General features: G+C 44.9%; 1 protein-coding gene across 2 annotated transcripts in view; it reads left to right on the top strand.

Moving 5' to 3' along the window:
- Positions 1–26,197, top strand: part of CPNE6 (copine 6) — a 461,434-nt gene that overhangs the window by 5,490 nt on the left and 429,747 nt on the right. For both annotated transcript variants that reach the window (XM_086923675.1, XM_086923676.1), the window contains exon 2: positions 6,538–6,572. The gene's annotated coding sequence lies outside the window, so the exon portion shown is untranslated. The remainder of the gene's footprint in view (positions 1–6,537; positions 6,573–26,197) is intronic.

Genomic DNA, 26,197 nt, shown 5'->3' with positions numbered 1-26,197 from the left:
GCTGTCTTCTCATTGGCTGGGTATAGCTAGTGTCAGCAGGGCAGAGAGAGACTGAAATTGTTTAGTAAAAACAAGATGCCATCTAATATCATCTGATTTGCCAGAGGAACGAGGGGCCTTAATGATGCAGATATCTTTTTAATGCGTCATCTTAACCCCAGATGCTTGGTACTTGTCGGAGTTGCAGGGGGTCAGCGGGGAAGTTAGGTCTACAAAAGCCTAATGTAGAAAAAAGCTCCTGGAGCACTGAAAATTATCACTCAGCCCACTTCATGCAAACACACAAATTACTTTCCAAAGTAGTAGTTTGATGTGGGCAGTGGATGCCCTTGTTGGAGATATCTGTGTTTTGTCCCATCACAGTTTTGACTCATAAAATAGCATAAAGGCTTAATATAGCTCCTGAAAAGCACATTGCATAACATGCCGATCACACATTTTTGTTTATGTAGATGTGTAAGTGGGTTACTGCTTTTGACACAGAGATCCCTTTGTTACTTGCAGTTCATAAATTGCAATCTTAATATAGCAAAGTGAGCTATGAACTGGCATCAAGGAGCTGCATGCAAACTGCAAGGCATGGGTTTAAGAACTTTCTTGTCTTTCTTCTTAATCTGACAATATTATGAGGTTGCCCAAAAATGTTAGTTTGGGAAGTGATAAGGTCTTAATATTACAGACAACCAAAACACTGTCTTACATTTTAAAATCTCATTTTAAGTTTCTGCATTGTTAACATATGCGTCCTGACATGCCCTCAAGTCAGGACGATTCATGACTTCTACACCTTGTCTCTCTTGGTACCTTTATGTACACACTTGTGTAATTTATTGTCAGTGTATAATGTGTGCATGTAATATAAAGTGCTCTGGCACCTTACATTGGGATGAGTAGTGCTAATAAAGAATGAACATATAATTAAAAAAATACTAAGTGCTAAATTGTTATTCATGTAAATATTCATGCACAAATAAAGTAAAGCCCTCTTTGGAATAGGTTTCAATGCAGAGAAAGGAACTACTTTTAGGTGGATGTGAACATTGTGCATATACTTTATGCAGTCACTTAAAGTAAGGCCCACAGGAAATAAGCGGCAAGAAAGGGCCAAATTATGCGGCAGGGTTGAGGATATTATGTGGTAAGAAAAGGCAACTTATGCTGCATAACGTGGCACATTTTGTAATAGTATTAATAGTTTGATCATTTTAAAATTAAGTAACACTCTGAGAGCATTGGTTGCACCTCATTTGTATCAGTTTAATAGCCAAATATAGAAATAAGCAACAGAAAGGTGACCAATACAGCTTTGCAGAGGGCCTTGCAATGTGCGGCATTACTTGTTGTTTAATTTTTGTAATGTTTGAACCGTTTGAGCTAGAAAAATGTTTTGTTTGTTAAAATCTGCAGATTTTGTGGCAGATGATGGATTATGTGGCAAATCTATAATCATGTGAAAATCACTGCGACCGCACAATTACACAATTCCAGTGTCCCTGCTCAAAGTGAATGGAACTCACCCTATATAATGTGCTTGACAGAAGCAAAATGTGAATTACAATGTAACTGACCACTGGACGAAGTCCGCTTATCAAAAGCTGGAACATATATGTCTTTAGATTCACTCCACTGGCGGTAAAATGGAGTATCAATACCACTGACATTGCCACTCTACAGAGTGGCAATATCAAAGGAGTAGGAATTCATGACTAGCAGTATATTTGTTTGGATGTAGTTCAACAAGTGCCTGCGACCAGGTACGAGGATTGCAGTTGTGCCTTGATTGTATATTACTTATTAATCATTTTCAGATGATCTAAAAAGGAGGACAAAAGACCTGGTGAGTTGGTTTGGGCTGAGTGTGAGGTGTATTTTTGCACCCAGCGTACAAATCTCTGCAAAACAACGACGCATATAAGCAGTACATGTGCGCATTTTCAAATATTATTTCTGTATTTTCAGAACTATGCCCTCCAGTTTTTGGCAACTATAAGGCAAAACCATACTCGAGCACAACTTGCACTCCGGACCTATTCATGGTTGGTGCAAAATGGGCACAATACTATTCTAATCTGTTCTTTCACTACCACCAGGAATTAAATGGCCCCATAGGGTTAAAGAGACATTCCTTGTTAGGTGCATGGTTTAAGTTAACGGGCTCTTTGCAGAAGTCCTTTTTTACCTAATGTATCATTATTGACATTTATGTATGACACAGTGTGCCATTAGTAGGGCCTTATAGTTTACTTTGTGAGACTTCTACACAGTTCTTGTTTTCCATCTCAAAACTATTTCGAGGAGTATTGCAATCATTTAAAAAGATTCCAGACTAGTATTGATTGTCAGGTAGTTCCATAGTGTGCCTCGTCGACTGAATACACTGCCACCTCACACAGTAGAGGAGAATAAAAAAATAGGTAGAGTTCTTGAATTAATCTCAGCTGCTCGCAACTACTTGTGGCCATAGCCCAATCCAATATTTTTTTGCACCTCATCCCACCTCAGGCAGGAACCAGTCATATGTAAACCATCATTGATCCTGTTTCAGTAGAAACAGTTCAGCCAAACTGCCAGGTCAGGTCCAGTTGCGGCTGGCATGGATCAGGGGTGGCTCGGTGGGGGGCTAGAGGGTGTAAAGAGAAAAAAAACCTCCTCGCTGCATCTCTTTTCCATCGACCCTCCGTCGTGTCCCACCGGCTGTAACGGAACAGGAAGCACCCAGGCTCCCCTGAGCCAATCAAAATGATGCAATGCAGCATTGTGATTGGTCTTAACGCTGTGGTGCAGCGTTCAGCCAGGGAGTAGGAGCCTGGGCATGTTCTCCACCCAGGCTGCAATGCAGCCTGGGTGGAGAACATGCAAAGTGCGCATGACTGTTTGGCCGGCCCCAGACGGCCAGCCAAACAGTCCTGGCACAGTGTGCCACCTCTCCTCCGCATGCTCCTCTGTCACCAGAGCAGCCCCGCCCACCTGCAAAGCTGCCGCAGCAGGAAAAAATAAAATGATGATAACCTCGAATGCACATGCTTTTTTAGTGTTTCTAGTTTTCAGTGCACCTCCAGTGCCAATTTTTTTCTGGCTTTATTTTAGCTCCGTGATCACACAGAACCCCCCAATTTTGTCAACTTACAATATCTGAAGCAAATCCTTTGTCATGCTGAAATATATATGGTTTTCATAATCCATAGGTAAATTTACTAGGACTCTTAAAAGCAGGCCCCACAAAAGCTAAAGGAATACAACGTTACCTTTCTAGTGGCTACTTCTCCAAGAGTTTTCTCAAGTTTGAATCTTTACATGTCAGACTGGATCCAGTTTTTTTTATTGGAGCAGTAGATTGCAGCTGGCGCCTGGTGGCTCTGCTAGTGCCCTCCGAATATCTGAAGGTCCAAAAGCGATCCCCTTGCATCAATGACATTAGTTACTCGTTTCTGCATTTAACAGATGTTAGGATTCAGGGCACCATATGTTACTGTTTGACTTGTCACCATCCCCATGGCTAGGTCAGTAAACCAGCTAGAGGCTTACATGTTGTGAGTGCAGGAGAATAGGCTCAACAGACAGACCAGAAGTTTCTCTGTCAGTGGCTCAGTTTTCCAGTACCTGCCTATTCCAGAGCAGTTCTAGAATATATAGTGAAAATATGCCTCCTACTATCTGCACCTGCAGCAGAGGGCAGCTGTGCGAAAAGAGAACCTATGAGTCTTCCGGGGTGCAATATGAGGCCTGTTTACAACACAAAATTGATGCAGTCCTTTGTGAGAGGGAGGGCGCTCATCTCTCTGCCTCTGCATGCAGTTCTGTGTCGCTACTAGGGATCCATCAATGTTGAACGGATTGTTTCCCGGGAAGGTCATAGTAGCACATTATGGTCCTCATTACATTACAGGTGACCCATTAACTTTTTTATCTCTGTGGAAACTACGACTGGCACTACGAAAGTAATTACAAGTCTTATGGAAATTACCACCACCCCCCATCATTTTTCCCAGGTAAATGTTGGCTGGTGAAACCTAACAAATTTCACTGGGAGAAAATGCAACAGAGATGTGGCAATTATTAACTTCCTCGCTGTTGTTGCTAACTGTAGTCTCCAAAGTGTCACTCCGCATCTTGCCACACTCCACACCATGACTGCCAGTGCAGCTTCCAGGACTCATGAGAACCCCAATGGGATACCCATTACTAAGGCCAGAAACTAGTACACTGGCTGTGGGAGGCCACCATTTTCAACATTGCCAACCTACCTGCTACAGACAGTGGGCGGGTTCTCTCAAATTACACATTCCCTCTTGTCACTGCTGGTTTGGCTCTAATATTTCCATCTAAGATACCTGAATAATTGTGGTATATACTCACCCCAGGATAGTGAAATATGGTGGCCTCCCATCTCACACCCTGGTAAATTTCAGGAAGTGTTTTCTTTGTTTTGGTGTTGATGGATAGAGAATGTGCTGGACATCCTCCAGTTAACTAGGAGTCCTGATTTTCGTCCAAATTCTTCAAGTGCCTTCATTCACTCCAGATATGATTGAAGAGCAACAATATATAATCCGGGTAGCATATAATTATATGGGTCACACCATATGTTTATGCCTCTCTTTCCGCCCCTTTGTCCGAGCACTTTCGCAAACTGTTCCACTGTCAGCATAAATATAAGGCAGTAGAGGAGGCACTGCATTTTTGAATCCATTTTGATGGGGTATGCTGACAAGCTAATAGGAGCAGTTGTAACGTTCACTGAGAGGGTCGCATACAGCAGGGAGGCCAAATTATTGAAACCCGTTCCTAGGTGCAGCGTCTCCACTACTGCAAGTATCTCCCAATACAATGTATCAAATGACTTCAACCTCTGTAGACCACACTGTGGCCCTCAGAGAAAGAGCTGCAGACTCTTCGAGCACCTGAATCAGTATTCCTATGTTCATCTCTGTATTACAGCATGGGATGAACCTGCTCTGGCCTGGCTGTATCCTTCTTTGAATCAATGGGTCTAGTGTGCTGGCCAACAGTTTGCTCAGAATTCAAAGTGTGAGTTGAGCATCAACAAGGGCCTGGACAAAATCTTGCCTGTTAAGTCCGGTCACAGTTTAGGAAAGTGCACCATCATTTCTTCATGGATGGCAGGGAGTACTTTCTGAGGGCCATGTGGTACATCACAGACTTCCGCGGTGCAGTACGTCTATAAACATAGTGTAGGATACAATCAGAAGACCCTCCAAGCTTAGGATTTTAGCCCTGGCCATTAACTGCAGCTTTGATCTCAGTTTCCAATATCTCCACCCCAAGGCCTTCCGCCATTTCTGGTAGGATTGAATCTACCTTCCTCCCAGTAAAATTCCACAGCTCAGGTTCAGGCACCACATCTTGTGGTTTAAAAAGAAATGAGTAGCACTTCACAAATGGACCACATCCTCTGTCACTGTGTAGACACCCACATTGTGGGACCCCCCCCCAACTCAGCCGGGAAAGACCCATATAACAACCCATCCATAAACATCTACAACTTACCCATCCCAAGACTGAAAGTCAGTAGTCTCTTCTCCACAAACCTCTTTGAGTGGAGTCGGAGATTTTTCCTCTAGAAAACATTTAGAAAAAATTGAGTCAAATAGTTTATTTTAAAGCACAATTTTTGCATAACTTTTCTAAAAAAGCCATAGGCTCCTAAAGGGCACTTATTAAATATTCAAATAATTTCATAATGTGCCAAGCCAATAAAACCTGACTCTCCCCAGGAGTTGCCCACATTTTTTCAAAATGTGTTATGAGTACCCCATATGTCAAACATTACTTCCATTGTGCCCGGGCTATCGTTTGGTCATGGTGCGCTTTAGGTGCCCTCCTATACCAAAAAAACAATATGTCAATGTCAGAATGTAAAAACAATCTCTAGTATGTCCGGGGCCAGTATTTTGTCGTGCTTGCCCATTCCATATTTCACACACTCTTTCTCACACAAACACACTCTTCCTTTCAAGCATGCACACACCATATATTTAAAAGCATTTTTTTTACTTATCTCAGTTTTCAGTGAAATTCCTTTTCCAGTTACTGGTTCTTCATTTTTATTGTACTAATAGTGAATTACAGACTTACACTCGCTATTAGTCTAATAAAAAAAATGGACTGAAAACAAGTACAGCAGAGCCCAGACACTCATGAGAGTGGGCCAACATTGTGTTCTTGGCACTGGTTTTGTGACCCCTGATCTGATGTCAGCAGCCACAAAGCTAGTGCCCGGGGTTGCAAGGGGCAAACAAGGGACCTCAGCTGAAACCCCAGGCAATCCCTAAATGACGCCCATGTATGCGCCATCATTGCCAGTGGCTGCTTCCAGAGCAACTCTCAGACAGGTGAGTGCATTGCCCTGCACACTTCTCGAGTCAGCTTTCATGACTGCTTTCTTATTACTGTCCAAAGAGCCTCCCCTTGCCAGCAAGGAACACTAGGTCACCGCCTTCTTACAGTGCAGTTCTTTCAGTGCATTTTGTTAGGACCCCCTGCCAATAACTTTGTTTGTTCTCTTTTTTTCATCAGGTTTTCCTCTTCCTATCCAGTCCACAGGAGCTACTGTAAGTCTTCTCAGTTTTCTCTTATATAAGGTTTCCTTTGGGGGGGTTTGTGAGAAATGTGCGTAGTTTGCTTTTGCATCGTTTTGCACAATTGTCAGAAATTACATGGAATTATGCCTAATTATGTGGTTTTATGTATAAGTGTGAAATTAATCCTCATGCCATTGGGCATGCAAGCATGTATTTGGTACTAAAAAAAATAATCCAAAGAACTCAAGTGCCGCAAATAGAAGCTACTTGCGTTTTGGGCGTTTGTGCTTTTCGCCTGTGTTCGTTCTAAATGTTTGCTGAAAACCGCGTGTAATTGTGTGATGTAGCGTTATTTTGTGAATTTCACATAACACTGGTAAAACAAACGTGACAACGAAACAAAATAAGTTATATTCTCTTCGGTATCTAAATCATATAATACTCTTATTTGAGAGCCTTCATACACTTATATATCAAGCATACCAAAGGCGAGTGAGTCTATAATTGCAATGCCGCAAGAAAACTCCCGAATGGTGAAAAATATATAATGTATTTATTTAGACAGTAAAACATTATATACAATGTAAACAATAGCTCATAAATTAAAATACCATTCTATACATAAACACATTTCATCAATATGACATATTTCCCAAATAACACTTCATTGTAGAGGTAAAATTATAAAAAGAATCAACATATTCTGATGCAAAGATAGCCTCACATATATAATTTTACACAATAAAATACACTTTAAAACAACCAAAAATAATAGAAACAAGGAATAGAGACAAAAAGAGAGAGAGACATAAAACACATACGAAAATGCACTTCTTAGTGGTTCGTAAACTAATCCAATGGAGAGGATCCAGAACCAGGCATGGGCTCGGTATAGACTCTTGTCAAATATGCCAGCCTGTGAAGTGGATTTAGTTTATCTAATGCGACGCGTACTGGCGGTATTCTATGAATAATAACCACCTTTATCAAGACACACTTTCTATGTCCCTCTTGACTCATACGATTGTCCCAATGAAATATGGAATCCTTATGGGTAAATAAATCCTTCGCTCAGCAATACTGCTCCATCACCCTAATTGGAGGGTCCAATTGTATGTGTTCGTTTAATGTCGTGCAGTGGGTAGGAATGGGCGTGTCTGTACTATCCCCCCTAGTGGATAAGATCCAAATCACTCCAGTGACGGGACCATCAATCTCTCGGGAGCTTCTATTTACTAAATCTTTTGTAACTTCCGGCGTCTGTACGTCCGGCCTTCTCAAAGGCTGTCTTGTTACGCCCTGTCCCTTTGGCGCGTGGGGCTTCTCCCATGTCGCTTGAGGCAGCACTGCAGGCTAAGTGCTCAGGGAAAAGCTGCCCCATGCCACGGGCGCCAGGCCGCACCAGCCTTTGGAGCAGCAGGCCAAGATGGCGCCATCAGGAGTTGACTGGAAAGGTGGGAGAAGTTTTTCTAGTAGGTTAAAAGCATGACAACTTGAGTTGGAGACACACCTAATGCGAGGTCTCCATCTAGTAAGGTGCTTAGAGACCTGATCTGGTTGGCATTGCGCTGTTAATTCTTGCATGTTAGTAAGACGAGAGTTTTATTGGCATCTTCAAAAAGTTGCAAGTCATCCACTGCCGAATGGTTAGTTCTTGAAATTGGACGGCGATATAGGGCCCTTTTGATTCAAACGAGAAAGTACCATTGCTTTTGATGAACTTTCCTCCAAGGTAACATGCGCCTCTTTTCCATTAATGAACCCGTCAGAATCCATTACACTCTCTACCGCAGGGTGCTAGAATTTAAAATTAATCAAAGGCTCTGAACATTTACTGGCACAGGGCGGCAGCTAACAGTGCTTAGCTTTCTAAAAATAAGGCTTCATTTCTTACATATAAGGGCACAAAGTTGAAGTGCAGCGAGAGCGAAGTGAGTGAGCCTGCCTTTCTTAAAGGAGGGCTTGGCAGGGAGGCCCACTCCCCGCCACCAGAAATTTTTGGGAAAAAATAGGGTAAACTACCCCAATTTAAATCCCGATTTTCATTAAAAGTGGTTAAAAACCCCTAAACTCTGAAAGGGCACTCATTATGAAATATTTTATACTTCTATGGTTCTGTTAGGGACAGGGCAAAGGCTGCCTGTGTGATGAAGGGCTTTGCCAAGTGCACTATCCCTCACTACATGCTTATGCACTGCGACTTCACTCAGGATCAGAGTGCCATGTGCCAATCAAAGTACCAAAAAGCTTCCATGTACACCACACTGCACAACCCAGAGGAGTATAAACTGGGATGAGATGGATCTGAGTACACTTCTGCCAGGGATGGACGTTTTATGAACTCCATCCTGCAATCAGAAAATATGTCAAATGTTAGAACCACAACAATTCGTTTTATCACGACACTGCGTGTCAGCACGTTCGGGATTGTTTTTAACAAAACGAGTGTCTTCTAAGAAGATATTGGACCGTTTCTCGCTCCAGTGGTTTCATAAAGACTGCAAACTAGCAAAGACAGCACCCAGTATTAGAAATAATGATAGGGAGGGCAGCTAAAGAAAAAGGCATTCGTACAAAACCATATTAAAAGAGAAAAGGGCGATGTGGGAATATAATGGGTGGCAGAACCTGTTGAGAGCAGTAAGATTTAAAAATACCAAAATGTTCTGGTGTATCATATCCCATGGCAGCTCTCGAACGACCCCCAGGCCAGATGTTCATATCCCAGAAGATGTTTGGTAAGCTCACTTTTTCGCTATTCTACTCTAATCAGTGAAATGTATGCACACTGGCGGGGGACACACATCCTTTAGCTGCAGTAAGTGACAGTAAGAAGATAGAACAATGTACATTACATGAAGTTATACAGGCCATTAATAAGTAAATAAGGGGCAAAGTACCTGGGCAGGGCAATATTTCAGCGCATGTATATACACGTAAGTTCTGTGTTATGGGGTGATATATTGCATGTCTGAGAATTGACATTTTAAGAGGAGCTCCTATCCTCCAACATGGCTCGGTAAAGTGTGCTTTTATATAATAAAGGAGACTGAAATTGCCCAGAGAATTGACGCCCAATAAACCTTTTAGACAATATACCAATTTTTAGGGCTCGCCTGCTGATGCGCTTGCGCATAGCTGGCGAGCTATATTGCAGCTTAAACAGTGCTTAACCATCTCGGCGATTTGTTGCAGTGCCCGAGAGCGCGTGCACATCAAAGCCACCAGCCTCCTCAGGCATCTCAAGCTTCCCCCAGCCGGCATTTCTCTCCCCTAATTATTCACTGCCCGGCCGGCCGGCCACCACATCAAAGGCTTCTGCTCCCGGCCCCTATTCTTTCCTTCGCCCCCCTTCCCACCACAGCAATGCCGAGGGCTTGTTTATATTGCAGCCTAACCATCTCGCACGCTGCTCTTGAAACAATAACCGTTGTTCGTCATGATATAATTAAACGCTCTAATTATTTTATCAGGGCCACACAGAATTTTATAAAGTCTTTTGCTGGCATTTTCGTTTTATGCTGATTTCTATTTTAGACCTTTCACATGCTGGCGATTTGCTTCAAAGGAATACATTCATCCTGAATCCCGTTACTAGAGCTTTCCCCTCTTCTGCTATATATGTGTTTTAGTTGAATTTCATTGATCTCTTTTACTAATGATTTATAAAACGTGCCACCCACCACACAGCTCCACCTACACAGCTCCACCGATGCACCCACCACACAGCTCAACCGATGCACCCACCACACAGTTCCACCGATGCACCCACCACACAGCTCCACCGATGCACCCACCACACAGCTCCAGCTAGGCACCCACCACACTGTCATATGGTTACTGCGTTTCTATATATTGTGTTAAGTTAGCATGAGTTTATTAAATGTTTAAACACCATATTTTCCTTCGGCTTTAGTTTGCGCACTACACCTAATTGTTATTGTAGCTTTCAACCTAGACGAAAGATGTGATTTATTTGAGAATAATATGTTATTGCCCTGATATCAGTCGTGCCTGGTACACTTGGTACAAATGTCTGCACACTGAGAACTGCACCCTCTAAGAATAACCTAACACAAGGTTGCTGAAGGCCTGATCCTCGCACCACATTAGACATAACACAAATAATGTCGCTGCCAACATTGGGCCCTACTCGGGTTTAAGATAGAGTTACAGGGAATGAATCAACACACTTGATGCTTCGCACGCAGAGAGCTGGTAGCTGTTGATGTGATCTCCTCCTACTGAGAATTAGAGGTATGGGCCCGCCCTGCTAGAACCCAAATGAGACCTTCTTAGATATAATATAATATTCTAAATAGGGTGCGCGAAATATAGGTGATACAGATTTCTATAGATTTTGCATTATAATATGCTATCACCGTTCGCTTTAATGGACCAGTGACTATGCTGTTAACTCTGATTTTTATAATATGTATGTTGATATTATACAAGATACTGCGTTTGAGAACTTTGCATTGAAAAATAAACATTTCAAACTTGCAATTGTGTTCTTTGCCTCCCAGTTTCGGTTTCTAATGATTATATAACGAAAGAGTGTTCATGTGTTCCACGATACCTGAGGTACCCTAAGTTCATGTTCTGGATTGTCTAAGTCATTGGGAAGTTATTACTACCGATGAGACACTGTAGCTAGCTTGGTAAGGGGATTTCTGAAACAAAGGTGAGTTTTGGGTCACCCTAACTCACCCAGGTTCTAGATCTCTGTGCACAGTTCTGTGGGAGAACGGAAACCCTGCTACATGGCGCCCAACGTTGTTGGCCTTATATCATGACACTCGAGTAGTATATCATTCAAACCTTAACACCTTCATTCCCGTTTCCGGTGAACGGCAGTGTCGGAAAAACCTACCTATTTTTGAAATAGGTCTTTTCAAGCTTGAATATATCTAAAACGGTTTCCTTGAATTACTACCCAGTTGTGCTACAAAGTAATCTTTGTTTTTTCACTTTCCTGTGCTGACATGGCACAAGCCGTGGACATCCCGCAGCATAGTCGCATTGCGGTGCGTTACCATTTGCGGGCGTATAATGTCCCTGTGGAAGGCTTGGCTGTGGTTCTGGTGGTGAGTGCGGAACATGCTTACCCGTACGAACTGTTTTATTCGTGAGTGACATTTCCGGCGGTGAACGCTAATTCTGGTGTTTTCCATTCCTACACTGCTACGGCTGTACCGGCTGCGTATGCTCCGTACAGAACACTGGATGTTCCTATTGATGCTTGGCAGCATGGAGTTTGGTTTGGTGGCGCCCTACCACACGCTTTAACCGCTCCGAGGTTGGGTCCTTTGTCCATTCCGGGCACACCTTCGCCCGCTTTGGCTGGATTCACTCCTCACCCTAATCGAGCCACTTGTGGCGTGGCTGATCTGCGGCAACTTCATGAAGTCGCGGTGTCTGTTATTAGAGCGCTTGTTCATTACACTAGCCATAATGTTCAAGACGTAGCCCCTAGGGGTGCGCAGCTTCGTGCAGAACAGGCTGGTTTGAAAATCAATCCTGTCATGGTGAATTCCGTGATGGGCAAAAAGCCCCAGGACAAGGATGATTTTCTGTTCTGGCTTGCAGAGAAATTCGGCCAGCTAGAAGCTGTGTTTCCTAATACGAATCCCGGTGATAAGCACCGGATTCTTACACTTAAGTTTCCCGAAAGATTTGGCACCTGAACTTGTTGACTGTGAGACCTGGGGTAAGACTTTTGCAGCGGTCTATTCGAGGTGCTATGGCACCCCGTCTGTGACCAATCTGGGTGCAGTCCTTAAACGTGTTCAGGACGAACACGGACCGGAGTCGGCGGTTGAATTGGGTATGCGCCTGTGTGGCACCTTTGATGTAGTTTGCGATCTGATCCTTGCAAATGTCAAGGGGGATGCAGTGAACTTTCAGGTTGCTAACGCTTTAGCGTTGATTCCCGAGGCCGAGAGACCCCGTCAGTTGGCAAGGATTATTGTGGCTGCTTATAAGACGGTTGGCCGCAATGCAAAGGGGCTTAAGGCTTTTCCTGATAAAGAGAAAAAGCAGCCCCAGGGTCAGTCTTCGGAAACTAGTGGTCAACCTAAGTCCAAGAAACAGAATTGGCCTAAAAAGCAGAATCAGGGTAAGCAACAACAACAACAAACACAGGTTTCTGCTCCTGCGTCTCCGTTGCCTGCGCAGTCGGATCGAGTTTATGATTTGCGCGATTGCGCGATGATTAAATCACCTGAAAGGTTTCAGGCTTCTGACCAACGCTCTCCTCGTTCCTTTCAGGACTCATCGGCTCCGTCAACCGGTGGTGGAGGGGGCGGCAGGGGCCGGGGTGGCCAGCAAGGACGTGGTCAGCCCCGCCCACGTAACGGTGGAGAGCAGCAGGAAGGCGCTACGCCCAAGAGACCACAGTTTGCCACGAAGAAAGTCGCCGCCCTGACAGCGCATCAATATGCCCCAGATAGTGAGAACGCGGCTTCGGAATCTGACGTGGGCTCTGACCTTGCTGGACAGCGCGGCAGAGATTACCATAGTGAGAGAGGCCCTCCGTCCACTGTTGAAGGTGACAGCGACTGACACTTATGTTGTAATTGAAACTGCTGATACGCATGTTGCTCCCCCTGAACGTCTTTTTGAAATTGTCCTGTTAATCGAAGGTGACATGCAGCGAACTGTAAAAGGGGTATTTTGGGAAAATCTTTCGTCTACTTATGACATTTTGCTTTCGGAGGCTGACTGGCCCCCACCTTTTGTTCTCGCAGCTCCGCGAGGGGAGGAGGTGATCCTCCCCAGTTTCGCGCACACTGTATCGAGAGTGGAAGCGCTGCATTTTGCAGAAGAGTGGGCTCTGGCGCTTGCGCCGGCTGTGTACCGCAATCAGTGTGGCTGGGATAAATTGTCTCCAAGCCACGAGATTCCTTTACGGTCTCAGTCGCAGCCTCAACCTCAATATCCCATACGGCGTGAAGCCAAAGCTTCAGTCGCAGCTATCCTTGAACAATTGGAATATCAAGGTGTAATTGAAACGTGTGTGTCACCGATGAATAACCCCCTTTTTACTGTAAACAAGCCGGACGGCTCATATCGTTTGGTTTTAGATTATAGGCATTTGAACTCGCATTGCCGTAACTGCGCAGTACATAATACTCATGGCTCTGCGTTAGTGAATAGTCTTGAGCGTAAACGGTTCAAAACCACGCTTGACATTTCCAATGGTTTTTATGCCCATAGATTAGACGGTCTAAGTTCCCAATGGACCAGTTTTACATGCGGCGGTGTGCAAAAAATGTTTCGGCGTCTCCCAATGGGCTATAAGAACAGTCCTGGAGTATTCTCCGCCCGCATTGTCTCTCTTCTGGAGGTCATCGACCCAGTTGCTTGTTCGTATGTGGATGATATTTATCTCACAGACGACGATCTTTGGGAGCATCTGTGTCGAGTAAATAGCATAATTTGTAACTTTGCTGACATTGGTTACAAGTTTAACTTTGCAAAGTCGCACATTGCAGAGTACACAGTGTTGTTTCTAGGCTACGAGCTTAACAACGAGGGGAAGGGTTTAGCACCTCACTTCCTGGAGAAGTGCGCACAGTTGCGCTCTCCGACAACACTGAAAAAATTACAATCTCTACTGGGCTTCTTGAATTTCGGAAGGACTTACATTCCGGAATATGCCCAGCGTATCAAGCCTTTGTATGCTTTGATACAACCATCTTTTTCCAAATCATGCTGGCTGCCTGAGCATTCAGCCATTCTGCAGTCTTTGCAGGCTGATTTGCTCGCTTCTGAATACTTACAGACTCGTGATAACCAGACCAACCTGGTGATAAGAATTATCCCTGGGGCGGTGGGTTTCACGTACCTGACCTTTAATGAAGGAGATACAGTACCTATTGCTTACAAGTCACACTTGTACACTTCGGCTGAACTGCGTTTTTCCACTGTGGAGAAAGTTTTAACGGCTGTGCAGATGGCAATTCTTACGGAACGTGCCCTGTCACAAGGAAAACGCATATTGGTTGTTACCCCGTGTCCTGCCTTGGAGGCAGTTACTAAAGCCAGTGTACCTAATTCCAAAGCTTTGCACCCACGGTGGATTCAGTGGGCTGCATCCTTGACGTCCCAGGATGTCACGTTTATTTTTGACGCCACATTACGGTCGCAGGAGTATTTACAGTATGAATTTGTTCATCCTGCTCTTTTAGCAATGCGGCCGTTGGAGGATTTCCATTGCATTATTTACACTGATGGTTCGGCGCAGGTTGCGCACGGCTCTAAACATGCCTACGTTTCCGCATGCACCATTGTGGTCGGTGCCATGGTGAACGAGGAGTTCAAGTCCAGTGTTGTGCACACGCAGACGCTTGGGGACTGCACCGCACAATTAGCAGAGCTTCGTGCTCTGATGCTTGCATTGGAGTACGCTGATCCTAGTGTGACGACTTTGATCGTAAGTGACTCTTACTACTGTGTCCAGTCTTACAATGAAAACTTGTTCTTTTGGATTCAGAATGAATTTCATGATTCCAAGGGTAGCACAATAAAACATAAAATGATCTGGGTCCGAGTGGCGGAACTTAAAGAGAAGTTGCCACTCGTGTTTGTGATTCATACTCTCGGTCATCAGCGGGTGGGGGTCCACGCTGTTGGCAATTCGCTTGCTGATGAAGCAGCGAAGTCAGCGGTATCAAAATACTTAGTTGCAGCAGTCACGAGGTCCAAAAGCAAAATAGATGATGACATCTTGGCAGCTGTTGCTGCAACAGAGAAGGGAAGTAAATATCCTGCGGGGTTCCCTTCTAAATACACATACCACTTAAGTCCCGATAAGGTTCCTTATGTGAAAATTCCTGATGTTGGTGAACGTCTAGTTCCCAACTCGGATCGCAGGGCTAATTTGATTACAGCGGCTCATGAAGGTGTGGCGTCTGCGCATGCGGGCGTCTCAGCCACTGTAACTCAGCTACAACAAAGGTTCTGGTGGCGGGGACTGTACAAACAGACGCGCGATTATGTCCTTCAATGTGACATTTGCCAGCAGATTAAACCTTCAACTGCTGCGCGTCCGCCTCAGACACAGTTGTACGTCTCGAATAAAGCGCTTGGATGCGTTTATTTGGATCACTGCGGTCCATTTTCTTCTGATACTGCATACAAATACATCTTAGTAGCAGTTGATTCATGCACACGCTTTGTGTGGGTATTGCCACATCGGAGCGCTGATTCACGTACTGTCATTAAGGATTTGCGAGTCTTTGTGGGAATTTTTGCCTGTGGTACCTTCCATTCGGATCAGGGTCCGGCTTTCGCCTCTAAGGCGTATAAGGATGCTATGGTTTCGTTGGGGGTCCAAGTCAAGTTTTCGAGTCCCTACAGGCCCGAGGGCAATAGTGTAGTTGAACGAATGAACCGCGACTTAAAGCAATCTTTGACAGCTCGAGTTATAGGCACTGGCAGAAACTGGTTAGCCCACCTCATGGGCGTGCAGCGTGCGCTTAATAATCTCCCTAGAAGGTCTCTGGGTGGGCGGACCCGTACGAAATGCTCTTTGGTATCAAGATGTACGTCCCTGACCTCGATGGTTTAGACTGCAAGGCCCAGGCCTCGGCCTTTGACGTAGATGAACATTGCAATGTTTTACAGGATCTACAAAAGACCAGAGACAGTCTAGTAAAGGAACATTTGCCCTCCACATCGGATGATGCGTTGCAGATCCCAGTAGTTGGCTGGCTACCCCAAGTTGGAGAACTGGTTCGAGAGAAGATCGATAACAAGAAAGAGTTTGGTCCCTCATATCGTGCACCGGTTCGAGTTCTTGGAGTGAAGGGCACAAGAACAGTCATTTTACCACCACTTCCAGGTCGTAAGGAAAACAGATTTATTTATATTGACAATGTCAAGACACACAGGGTGGCCGATTCTCCATAGCATGACACCGGCTGTATCCTGTCCTTCCATGGTGAGGCACTCTGTGCTGGCTATTACATCTGGTGCAGAACAGGAGGTGTCCCTCGAGATGCCTGCCATATCCAGTCCTTTATTAAATACTATTCCTGTCACTAACATTGATGAGTTGAACTACACCTATCCTGCTGATTTATCGATGCCTGATTTACAGACTCGTTTGGCCGACCAGTCCAGATTCTCTTTTGACTCTGTTTCGGAACCTTCAAAGAAACCCTCAACTATTGCAAAATATGCCACGTTGTTTAAAAAACATTTTTTAATTCCCCCTTGGACATACATTTGGTTGATCCTATTTTCATTTTACCTTTTTATGTCAATTGGTTTTATGTTTTATTTTTTCCGCCTGATCGATGGTCACTACGTTAAAGAAAGAACAGGAATTCGGTACCTTAATGGAACATTGGCCCCTCTTTCCTCTTCACATTCAGCGCACAGACTGAAACGAAACTTAAATACAGTTAACATTACTGCTTGGCCTGTCCTTGATGGGATTGTGTGGGATGCGGTTAGATTTCAAATACATGGGCCCACTGAAGTGATTAATGTTCCGAATGTGCTTAGAGTAAACATGGGAGATGTGATTAAACAAAATGTACGTTCTGATGATTGGGATATTCAGGCCGTAGAAGCATTGTTTTCTGATTTAAAATACTATGCGGCTTTTGATGCTGAAGACTTATATTTAGATTCTATTAATTATGGTGATTTGTTTTGCTTCCAACATTATGGTAATCATTTTCTCCATAAGACGAACTCCAGGAGGGTTGCTGTGAATTACACGCAGTGGGAGCACTGCCCAGCTCCTTTCATAGGAAGCTCCAGTACATTTCTGAAAAAATACAGTTATTTTACAGATTTTAATCAATCAAATCCTGAGTCGTTTTACTTCAGAATGACAGAAAAATCCATGTCCAAAGTTAGACTTACCGATACAAAGTTGCTGTATTCGAAGTCCTTTCTAGACAAGTTGGCTGTAGATGGCTACGAGTTCTGGAAGGGAATAATTGACCTTAAATCGGTTTGGGGTACCAAAGATTGGCAGGTACAAGGCACTGAGGCTTTGCACCGCGCATGTCTCATCCCAAATCACATGTTGTTTCTAAATTCAACCATTTCCCAAACAACATGCTTTGGATTGGCTACTTCTAAAAGATTAAATACACCAACTATCCCCGAATTACAAGAATATTCAGGTTGGGGTAATTTTTCCGAATTGTCTATTCATGAGATACAATCTCTACTATGCAATTCGTCCTTTAATGTGTCCAGCTTGGATCCTAAAGGTTGGCTATTGTGGCAAAAGAGTTCTGACTCTTGCCAACGTCGATTTCTAGGGTTGGCTGAAGGGTTCACACAAGTGCGACCAGATCCCCGTTTTGAAACTGATTATACTGTCACCACTTACTCTGTAGGGAAACTGTGTCAGAATTGGTTACAACATTCCACGTTAGCTGCAGTTAAACTACATCTATCTCAGTTGACTGAAAATGTGGATTTAAATGATTTTATAAAAGGCCCAGTTAAGGGTAGGTCTAAACGGTGGATTTATGCTGTTTACAATGAAATTTGGAAAGTGTCTCAAATTGAGGCTGCTAAGCGCCTAAGGGCAATTGACCAAGCAAATTTGGAAAAGGTACTTGCAGTGGTCGATAACAGTATTAACACGCTTTCTTCCCGAATTTACACGTTAAACAATATTGTTTCTTCTGTTGTTGACATTGTACATGATGAAGTGTCCGTTTTGTTCCATGGTCAAAATCAATTGCGTTCTGTTATGCAGTTTGCCTGGACACTACAGACTCTGAAGTCTGGTCGAGTGCCTTGGAGTTATATGAACGTTTCATCATTGTTTGCCCCGTTTAATTTGACTGACAAGCAGCGCATGCTTTCCATGCGAGATGCAACATTTCCTATGTTACACATTGAGAAGTTAGAATCTTTGCCTTTCTCTGTGGCTGAGGCTGCTGCTGCTACATGGCTTATCCATGGTATTATAACTTTGCCATTTGCTCTGAATAAATTTACAAATTGTATGAGATATATTGCTATAGGGCGATATGAACCATTAGGAAGTGCTTTCCTACATGAGACATGGTCTTTACCATATACATACAGATGTCTGAAAGAGGGAAAGGAAGTGAATCTGAATGGTGAAGAATGCACACAGTCGCCTGACCGTTCACTGATATGCAGACACATCCAATTACATGGTTCTTGTAATCAGGACAGACCAAATTTAGCCTGTGTTTTAAAGGGCACACCGGTTCCTGCAATAGTTCCCACATTCACTTTGTTGTCTAACGGTAGTTATTTACTTGTGAACAACGAACTATGTTGTGGGTTAATGGTCGGTATCGCATATGTGGTTACTGTATCAGAACGTGTGGTGTGTTGCAAAAACGTGTTATATCCACCCACGCATGGGAATTCAGATGTTTCCATTTGGCCAAGAATTCCAACCTTGAGAGCGGACTTCAATGGGTTGAGCCGAATAAGAGCACTATTGTCTCAAAAACAGGTGGCACTGAGCTCGGCCCGCGAAACCTATGTCCTTCACATAGCTAACACACTCACAGAGGTGCAGGCACTTTTAAATACCGACTTGCCGTTTCATTTCTGCGAGCTGGTTCATCAGATCTTCAATGCCTCCTCCACAACTGGCCTGGCACATTGTTTTAAATTGGTTAGCAGTGGTCTTGTGACTACGTTTGAAAAAGTATTTGGTATTATCCCTGCATTCTTTCATTCTATATGCGCAAGCCTGTTTGGCGGATTTCCTGTTTTGCTGGCTTTGGCTGCAGGCGTACTGGTGATATTTTGCTTTATTAAACATGGATGCCCATCCTGCGCAAGAAAACGCTCAGCACCTACTGATGCTGTTTCGCAACCGGATGCTTGATTACTATGGCTCCTTGCCGCTTGCGACTTTAAGCACGGCTTTTGGATTATCGTTCCGATTTTCCTTTTTCACATGTGTCCAGCCTGTGTTTCATTGCCTGAGCTGTGATTTCGACTGGGCCATTGATTTGTGTCTCTGCTTACCGACTTCTCCTGACGTCGATTTTGATCAGCTGATGAGCCCCGTAGTTGCTCACGAGTTGGTTTGTTCTGGCGAAAGGGTTATGGCAGTGGCAGCGATGCATGGACTAATGGGTCAGTGGGACATATTCGCAGCGGCGCATGACTTTCTGGCACATAGCGTTCTCGAGAACCCACTGAGTTGTCCTCTGATGTTGCTAGAGGATTCGGTGCTGGAGGAGCACGTATGTTCTTTCCCATTACTTAATTGGATGGCTGAACTGTTTTCGGATGATGACAGTGATTTCATGTTGGAAGCTGTGGCTACCTACTTTGCATATTCTTCCACCCATGAGTGGCTTTGGAGACTTTCACTATTATGGCACGTGACATTTTAGTAATTCTGAATGGTGCCCTTTTTTATTACGAACATTGGACTTTGATATGTTCTGGGCCTATGATCTTATGAATGGCCTCAAGTTCAAGTTTTTTATTTTTGTGTGGCCACTATAGGCATTCATACATATTTTGTATTATTGGTTTTTATATACATTTACATACATTTAGCTTGGCTCAATATTATTGAAGTCTGCTTTCATGTTTTGCCTTTCTTGTAGTATTGGCTTAATTTTTCTTTTTTTTGACCGTCCTCAGATCATTGGGGGGGTGTCATATGGTTACTGCGTTTCTATATATTGTGTTAAGTTAGCATGAGTTTATTAAATGTTTAAACACCATATTTTCCTTCGGCTTTAGTTTGCGCACAACACCTAATTGTTATTGTAGCTTTCAACCTAGACGAAAGATGTGATTTATTTGAGAATAATATGCTATTGCCCTGATATCAGTCGCGCATGGTACACTTGGTACAAATGTCTGCACACTGAGAACTGCACCCTCTAAGAATAACCTAACACAAGGTTGCTGAAGGCCTGATCCTCGCACCACATTAGACATAACACAAATAATGTCGCTGCCAACATTGGGCTCTACTCGGGTTTAAGATAGAGTTACAGGGAATGAATCAACACACTTGATGCTTCGCATGCAGAGAGCTGGTAGCTGTTGATGTGATCTCCTCCTACTGAGAATTAGAGGTATGGGCCCGCCCTGCTAGAACCCAAATGAGACCTTCTTAGATATAATATAATATTCTAAATAGGGTGCGCGAAATATAGGTGATACAGATTTCTATAGATTTTGCATTATAATATGCTATCACCGTTCGCTTACTATGGACTAGTGACTATGCTGTTAAATATGTATGTTGATATTATACAAGATACTGCGTTTGAGAACTTTGCATTGAAAAATAAACATTTCAAACTTGCACATGTGTTCTTTGCCTCCCAGTTTCGGTTTGTAATGATTATATAACGAAAGAGTGTTCATGTGTTTCACGATACCTGAGGTACCCTAAGTTCATGTTCTGGATTGTCTAAGTCATTGGGAAGTTATTACTACCGATGAGACACTGTAGCTAGCTTGGTAAGGGGATTTCTGAAACAAAGGTGAGTTTTGGGTCACCCTAACTCACCCAGGTTCTAGATCTCTGTGCACAGTTCTGTGGGAGAACGGAAACCCTGCTACAACACAGCTCAACAGATGCACCCACCACACAGCTCCACCGAGGCACCCACCACACAGCTCCACAGATGCACCCACCACACAGCTCCACCGAAGCACCCACCACACAGCTCCACCGAAGCACCCACCACACAGCTCCACCGATGCACCCACCACACAGCTCCATGAGGCACCCACCACACCGCTCCACCGATGCACCCACCACACAGCTTCACCGATGCACCCACCACACAGCTCCAGCGATGCAGCCACCACACAGCTCCACCGACACAGCTCCACCAATGCACCCACCACACAGCTCCACCGATGCACCCACCACACAGCTCCACCGAGGCACCCACCACACAGCTCCACCAAGGCACCCACCACACAGCTCCACCGACACAGCTCCACCGATGCACCCACCACACAGCTCCACTGATGCAACCACCACACAGCTCCACCGACACAGCTCCACCAATGCACCCACAACACAGCTCCACTGATGCAACCACCACACAGCTCCACCGATGCACCCACCACACAGCTCCACCGATGCCCCACCACACAACTCCACCAATGCACCCACCACACAGCTCCACCGAGGCACCCACCACACAGCTCCACCGAGGCTCCTACCACACAGCTCCACCGATGCACCCACCACACAGCTCCACCGATGCACCCACCACACAGCTCCACCGAGGCACCCACCACACAGCTCAACAGATGCACCCACCACACAGCTCCACAGAGGCACCCACCACACAGCTTCACAGATGCACCCACCACACAGTTCCACCGAAGCACCCACCACACAGCTCCACCAATGCACCCACCACACAGCTCCACCGATGCACCCACCACACAGCTCCACCGAGGCACCCACCACACCGCTCCACCGATGCACCCACCACACAGCTCCACCGATGCACCCACCACACAGCTCCAACGATGCACCCACCACACAGCTCAACCGAGGCACCCACCACACACCTCCACAGATGCACCCACCACCCAGCTCCACCGATGCACCCACCACACAGCTCCACAGATGCACCCACCACACAGCTTCACAGATGCACCCACCAACCAGCTCCACTGATGCCCCACCACACAGCTCCACTGATGCACCCACCACCCAGCTCCACCGATGCACCCACCACACAGCTCCACTGACACAGCTCCACCGATGCACCCACCACACAGCTCCACTGATGCAACCACCACACAGCTCCCCCGACGCACCCAACACACAGCGCCACTGATGCAACCACCACACAGCTCCACCAACACAGCTCCACCGATGCACCCACCACACAGCTCCACTGAGGCACCCACCACACAGCTCCACCGAGGCACCCACCACACAGCTCCACAGAGGCACCCACCACACAGCTCCACTGAGGCACCCACCACACAGCTCCACAGATGCACCCACCACACACCTCCATAGATGCACCCACCACCCAGCTCCACCGATGCACCCACCACACAGCTCCACAGATGCACCCACCACACAGCTCCACAGATGCACGCACCCACCACCCAGCTCCACTGATGCACCCACCACACAGCTCCACCGACACAGCTCCACCGATGCACCCACCACACAGCTCCACTGATGCAACCAACACACAGCTCCACCACACAGCTCCACCGACACAGCTCCACCGATGCACCCACCACACAGCTCCATCGATGCACCCACCACGCAGCTCCACCGATGCACCCACCACCCAGCTCCACCGATGCACCCACCACACAGCTCCACCGACACAGCTCCACCGATGCACCCACCACACAGCTCCACTGATACACCCACTACACAGCTTCACCGAGGCACCCACCATACAGCTCCACCAAGGCACCCACCACAAAGCTCCACCAATGCACCCAGCACACAGCTCCACCGAGGCACCCACCACACAGCTCCACAGATGCACCCACCACACAGCTCCACAGATGCACCCACCGCACAGCTCCACAGATGCACCCACCACACAGCTCCACCGAAGCACCCACCTCACAGCTCCACTGATGCACCCACCACACAGCTCCGCCGATGCACCCACCACACAGCTTTGCCGATGCACCCACCACACAGCTCCGCCGAGGCACCCACCACACAGCTCCACCGATGCACCAACCACACAGCTCCACCGATGCTCCAACTAAGCTCCACCAATGCACCCACCAAACAGCTCCACCAATGCACCCACTAAGCTCCACCGATGCACACACCACACCGCTACACAGAGGCACCGACCACACAGCTCCACATATGCACCCACCACACAGCTCCACCGATGCACCCACCACACAGCTCCACCGATGCACCCACCACACAGCTCCACCGATGCACCCACCACACAGCTCCAGCAACGCAGCCACCACAGAGCTCCACCGACACAGCTCCACCGATGCACCCACCACACAGCTCCATCGATGCACCCACCACGTCAGGTACAATGTATTCAGGGTGGGTGTTTCCCTACAAGGAAGGGTTATAGGAATGGCGCACTGAAATCTATAAGATTTCACAGTGCCACTTCTAGGATGCCCATACGTCAAAACCTTACGCCTGCCATGAGTGCAGGCGTAAGGGTGATGCAGGCCTTTTCACATGGGGCTTACCCCATGTGAAAGGACACATTGCTGGAGTTGCGTCTGTTTTTAGACACAATCCAGCAATGCACCACTTTTGCGCTGACAGATACGTCAGTAATACTGACGTATCTGTCATTCCTTGCGACATGATGCGCCATACAGTAAATATGACGCATCCATCATGTTGCAAGGAGGGCGCATTGAGAAGTGTTGCATCGCTGCCTAAATGAGACCCTGTATGTTATGCTAAGACTTGACATTTTTCCCTCAATCAATTTTATCTATAACGATGAAAATGATCAAGAGAAAACAATCTTTTTTTTTATAAATGTCTTCGGTGTATTGAAGATAAAATCAATTTCTTACTTTTTTGTCAGATGTACAACCGCCCCAGAGCAAAATAGCTTAAGTAGTATTTTAAAAATATGGGTATCTGTAACGTGGTCAAAACTGTACACTTGATGAAGTCAGGCACTTCAACAAAGGTGCACTTCAACGAAGGTGGTGTTTGTCTTTTTCTGCAGTTTAGTCAGTGCCTGGAAATTTTGAAAAAGTCTCCCATTTGAGAAACCTTAAACAACTCACTTTTTATGTTGCATGTTTTATATTTATATTCTAATTTTTTTTAATCTAGTTTATTAATGGCATGCAACAGTATTTAAAATTATGTTTGTGATTTTTAATTACTCTTCTATGTTTTAGGAGCATTGTCTCAAAATAATCTACTACTACTACTACATCATTTCTGGTGAAGTATGATAGGGATGCGCAGAGGACTATGAATCTAAAAGACATAGCCCATTCAAAAGATCTTTTGTGCCTCCCAAACCCCTCATCTTTCCAGTAGTTTCCATACACATTGGTTAGAGATATGTTAGCTTAGGGAAGACCACTGAGATGGCGTGAAGTAGAGGAGACCCAAAGCCCCCTAGCGAAGTACATTTTAAGGAAATGACTCCCTTATTCCACTACTTCACCCACATCATCAGGGGAAATAGTTTTGTCCTCTATTAGTCTCTGCTTGGATGAAATAACATCAGATGAATGGGTGAAAAGCATCATTCACTGTGACTATGTTCTACAGCTTGGGAACAACACCTCTCAATGATCAAGAAGGAGCAATATACATTATGGTTTCATCAGACATTTTGCGGGTAGGAGACTCAGGACTTCTTCTGCAGAAGGTGGCAGTCTGCAGAGGGGAGTTGCAGCTCCCTCAAGAGGAAATTGTGCCTCTTCAGTTATTTTATAGCATGAAAACTAAATAATGAAAAGGTATATTGCCTATTTTAGATCTGAAATCAGATGGTCAAAATAATTACTCGGAAGAATTTGTGCATTGTCGTCTTAAGAATATATAGCTAGATTCATGAAGTATTTTTGCGGGCGCAAACGGTGCGAATCGCAGAATTCGGAGTTATTCCTTATTTGCGATTAGCAATTTGCTAATCGCAAATAAGGAATGTGTAGGAATCGCAATTTATTTAGCGATTCCTACATGAATCCTGTTTTGCAAGTCCTTAATAGCGATTCCTTAATAATCGCTATTAAGGACTCGCAAAACGGGACTTTGATGAATCTAGGGGATAGTCATTCCGCTGTACTTGGTTAACTTTGTAGTGTCTAAAAAATGAAGGAATGTGCATTTTCGCAATCAAGCTTTTCAGGAAACAAGGGGGAGAGACTCACTAAGATGTATAAACTCTTGTAAAACCTTGCAACCCACAAAGAAGTTACAGTTGTGTTGGTGTTCATGTCAGCTGCACCAGAATTTCCTAATCATTCCTCTGCCACAAACACAACGCGGTCTAAGTTTCGAACAGTTTTTGCGTAGTGTACACATTAGTTACATCCACAATGCAAACGTGTACCCATCTCATGCTTATGAACATGAATTTCACATTTTGTGCATTACACATATGATACATTGCAATTTTTATCACCCAATAGCCACACTTATGCATGAAAAACGTTGTGAATTAGATTTAAGAAGCATAGAAATTTGCAACAGACAAATAATTCCCAATTTAGGAAGCTTCCAGTGGGCCTAAGCCAACCCCTTAGTGTATTTGCACGGTCCTTCTTTTCAGTTTTGATATTCCGAAAGACAATTGGCATTCATGTTTATCCTCAGCTCAAGCATTGGTTGAGAGATTCCCAGAAAAATAGAGCGTTCCTGATCAAAATTCTTAACAGTCTCGATTTCTTCATCTAAATAAGTAGGTATTCCTCATTCCTGTGATCTCAGTTCAGTTTTGGGGTCTATGTTTGATAACATTCATGCATAAGCTATTACATCTTTAGAAAGGATTGAATAACTGTGCCTTTGCCTTGTTTAAGAATGTATATGAAGATAACATGTCCGATTTAAATTGAAGTATCTTGCTGTTAGAAGGTAGTTCTGACACTAGGGGCCGCCCGGATTTTTCGCTTTTTGAGCACATAATTGTTGAGCTTTTGCTGTGGGGGAGCCTCATTATCTGGGACTCACCCACAGTGAACTCATA

Source organism: Lissotriton vulgaris, chromosome 5, assembly GCF_964263255.1.
Source record: "Lissotriton vulgaris chromosome 5, aLisVul1.2, whole genome shotgun sequence".
NCBI classification, from domain to species: domain Eukaryota; kingdom Metazoa; phylum Chordata; class Amphibia; order Caudata; family Salamandridae; genus Lissotriton; species Lissotriton vulgaris.
The sequence above is the reverse complement of the archived record's forward strand: the minus strand, read 5'-3'. Positions and strand labels throughout refer to the sequence as shown.